The sequence below is a fragment of the Vombatus ursinus genome, unplaced genomic scaffold, assembly GCF_900497805.2.
Source record: "Vombatus ursinus unplaced genomic scaffold, bare-nosed wombat genome assembly UNPS02014863.1, whole genome shotgun sequence".
In the NCBI taxonomy this organism is placed as follows: domain Eukaryota; kingdom Metazoa; phylum Chordata; class Mammalia; order Diprotodontia; family Vombatidae; genus Vombatus; species Vombatus ursinus.
The window spans coordinates 40,244,414-40,248,646 of NW_020954641.1; the positions used below are offsets into that span (position 1 = coordinate 40,244,414).

At 33.5% G+C, this 4,233-nt stretch overlaps 1 protein-coding gene across 1 annotated transcript in view; it reads right to left on the minus strand.

The window, feature by feature from the left end:
• Positions 1–694: 694 nt before the first annotated feature.
• Positions 695–4,233, minus strand: part of NDFIP1 (Nedd4 family interacting protein 1) — a 56,046-nt gene continuing 52,507 nt past the window's right edge. Inside the window, exon 8 of the mRNA XM_027842034.1 lies at positions 695–1,726. The gene's annotated coding sequence lies outside the window, so the exon portion shown is untranslated. The remainder of the gene's footprint in view (positions 1,727–4,233) is intronic.

Genomic DNA, 4,233 nt, shown 5'->3' on the forward strand with positions numbered 1-4,233 from the left:
ACTTGACTACTTAGGAAGAAAAGGATTGTTGTAACTCCCATCTAGAACTAAGTACTTTTAAAGACCATCCAACTGTGGGCTTCTATTTGACAATCTTATGACTCACCAAATGAGTAGAAATTAGGAATGCCAAATTTCCAGTTTTCTGAATACACAAGATCAAACAGTATAAGTACCTAGAGAATAAACACTAAGGTAGTCTTCTACCATGTTTATGTGATTTAGTGTTCTCTATTTTGTCCTGCAAGATAAATTAAACAGTACTCGCTAATATATGTATATGCATACATTCATTCAAGTTACTATGACCTTAATGGATTTTTGAACATATGTGTATTTAGGATCTCAATGAACACCTGACCGTGAAAACAAGTGCTTTTCTATCTATATAATCTAATGCAGAATGGAGAAAAAAATGCTTAAAAGGTTGTTCATAAAATCTCCTTTCAAAATATAACTTCTGGAAAAGAAAATTAATACCATATCTATACAATCAGTAAGCTGGTAAAAAAGTTAAACGATGGTACGATAAATGATGAACAAAACTAAATATCATGATGTTTCTGCACTCAAAAACTAACATTTGACATTTCTTTAATCATTCGGTAAAATATTAGAAACCGGGTACCTCGGTAATCATCAACTACATAACAAAAGTTTATATTCTAAATTAAACACTGGTCTACAGAAAAAAATTGCTACATAAGTAACATTTATTAATGTTCTGCTGTATTTACAGTTTTAACATAGTAAAACTCAAATTTGAATTACCACTCGGCAGAAAGCACATCAGTCTACACTTACATTGCATCATAGTTTCTGCTAACACATTATAAAAGCAAGTAATACAATTTATTAGGGATCATCTCAAAAGTCCCAAAGTCAAACTCTTTTTTTCTCCAATCTTCTAGTCTCTACTTCCAGAGATAATAAAGCAAAATAAAATAAAATAAGAGGAACTTGTTTCATGAGAGATGTAAAGAATTGTACTTACTAATTGTGTCATCTTTGTCTTTGATAATATAACAATACCATATGTAGTGAAAATGTTTACGAAACTCCAAAAATACTGAATACAAAAGAAAAGGGTACTGTAAAATTTAGGTTACAAACTAATACTCATACTATACCTTGCAAAAAAGAACGCTCATTCCTGACTACACCTTAAGTGAATTTTGCACTATGACTTTGTTTCCAGGTGTACACAAAACACAATTTAAGATTTATAGATTTATTTTTAACAGTGTATACGTATCATGTGCAGAAATGTAGTCTTAACAGCTTCCTAAACTTTTGAGAACATCCCTTCAAAATGGCCAGCATTATACATATCTTACACTGAAATATTTAATTCCAAATTCATTTTAAGATGGAGAATTAAATAAAGCAAGACTGCCCCCTACTGACTATAGGGACATAGCTCATGCTATTTTAAATGACTACAAACAATATATAAGGCATTATTAGTACATCACAGACTTGATTGCAATAGCTTTTTCAAACATTAACCACTAATGATTCAATGATTACAGAATTCTGCATTAACTATTAAAATTTTACACCTAGAAACAAATAAAGAGAAATGATCTTCAACAGTACTTTATTTATTTTTTAAAGCAGGTGATTATTTCTTCTGTGTTTTGAGTCTTGATTCACTTCCTGCAGGTGTCCTGTTGCTTCTTGAGAGAGAATTCATAAATGCAGGAAGGCATTTGCCAGAAAACATCTGTCAGAAAAGGATATTGAATATTGAAACTATAGTTAGATTGTTATTTTGGCCAAGAGAAGGATGTAGTGCACAAAAGAATGCAGGATGTTTGTAGACATACAAAATGCACCTTAACATTGTTGTAGGATTACTATACACTGACATCACAAGTCAACAGTTAAACATTTATTATTAAATTAGATAATTTTAAGATTTAATAAAGCCTCCAGAACTGAGATTCGTAGAAGGATGTGCTTGCTTTCTCTAAGATCTTTTCCCTAAGGTTTGTGACAGGAAGTACTATGTAGCCAAGAATGCCAAACTTAAAAGTCTAGAGAGACCCAGGTTTAAATCCAGCGCTCAGCAGCTGTGTGAGGACAGGAAAGTCACTTACTCTCTCTAAGTCTCAGTTGTCTCATCTGTAAAACTAGGATAATAGCTATGCTACCTACATCATAGGGTTGTTATGAAGATCAAACCAAATGATGCATGTAAAGCAACCCTAAAATGTTAATGTCAGATATTCATTATTTTATTTTGTCCTCATCTTTTCAATGGGGTTCAGACAGAAACGTATTATTACTGACTGCTCCTTGTCTTCACAACCTCATATACAAGGGGGTCATGAAAATAGCCATTCACTCATACCACATTTAAATAACTCTGGGAGCAATACTTTGCATCCAGCACAAAAATGAGTGAGCTCCTCATTCTTGGAAGTTTTCAAGCAGAGGCGGTATAAACCTTTGGTGGTTATGTCTTAGTAGGGATTCCTTGTGTATGGGATGTATTGGCCTGCTACTGAAGTTCCTTTCAACTCACAAATTCTGTGAATCTGAATACTTTAGCATGTTCCTGGAAATTATACTACTTTTTCTTTTTAACCTCACATATACAACTTTGGGAATACTGTGACTACTATCTTTCTGGCCCAATTCTACACTAGCATTAAATTAGTGGTTTTCAAGGTTTTGTTTTTGTTGGGTTTTTTCCCCCTTAAGACAAAGCACTACGCTTTGTCGCAAGGAATCTTGGCACAATGGGGTAAAAGTGAGGAGACTCAAGAATCTGAAGACCAAATTAAAAGGTACACCTAACAAAACACACTCTAAAGAAAAAAGTTATCCAATGAACAAATAAAGTCTAAGTGAATTCCAGGTAGTCGAGAGGAGGTTAGACACAGAATGGCACATTTAACTGTGCCAACTATCAGTACCTCACAGGACATTTGACATAGGACTACTTTTTCTTTTTCCAGACCACTCTCAAAGCTACTAGAAGTTATCTTATACTCCTTTTCTGTATGTATTATACAGCATTATAACCTATAAACTGATCTTCAGATCATTTTATAAATAGGGTGGAAATTTCAGGAAAAAGTCTCTCTTTTCCCCTCCCCTTTTCAGTTTTTGAAACTTTGGTCTTAACTTAAAGATAAGAGTGGCAGGCAGCATGATATATAAAAAGAATGTTGCATTTGGAGTCAGAGGACTTGAGTTCAAATGTCTAGCTCTGCCCCACTCTGCATATGTGACCTGAGACAAATTCCTCATTCTTCCCTTCAGTCTCCATCTATAAAATAAGGTTAGAAGAGGCGTCCCTTTCCAGTTCTAAATGAAGCAAATCATAAAAGATTAACTTTGCTTAGGACATGTAAGCACATACAAAAAGGAACTGAAATGACATTTAGGAAAATAAACAAGTGCAAAAGACACACAGATGGAAAAATGGTAGGTTGTAACTAAATGTAGACTTTGCAATGAATTTTTTATTCATTCCTACTGCTGTTTAAAGTAAATTAATTTTTATCAGTTTCCATTACTATATATAAGCTCATGACATAAGCACTACTTTGTCACATTAATGTTCACTAAAGTATGTGATATAGTCCATATAACAACATTAGCCCTTCACTCAAAGGCTCATACTACTTCAGCTTAAATAAATTAGCTTTGCTAGATTTCTTAAAGTCAGGATAGCCAAAGAGTAAACATTAAAGAAAATTGAGACAGCTTGTCAAAGGGTAACTTCAACTACTATACTAATACCTTATGTACTAAAAGCTACATGCTTAATTCTCAAGCTAATACTCAAGCAACTCTTTCATTTGCCACGGCAATGAAGTTTCTCTTCAATGAGACAGAAGTACTCATGATGAAATTAATAAGAAAGGCTGATCTTATGGAATATTAATATTATGTTGAATCTGTACATCAGACAGATCATTGTGGAAATGAAAGGATTTCTAAAGCTTTGATATACAGGCCATAAGATGAGGTATGTGGCTAGATTTTTTAACCTTCAGTAGGAAAAAAAAAACTTTCTGAGAGATTGTGTGAAATGTTGTATTTTCAGCAAGGCTTAAATGGATATTTTAACTTCTCTAAAGTTACATATTCCAATATATCATTCAAGCCCAAAACAAACTTAAAAAAAAAAAAGAGGCAGGGGCAAGTAGGTGGCACAGTGGATAGAGCATTGGACCTGGAGTCAGGAGGACCTGAGTTCAAATCCAGCCTCAGACA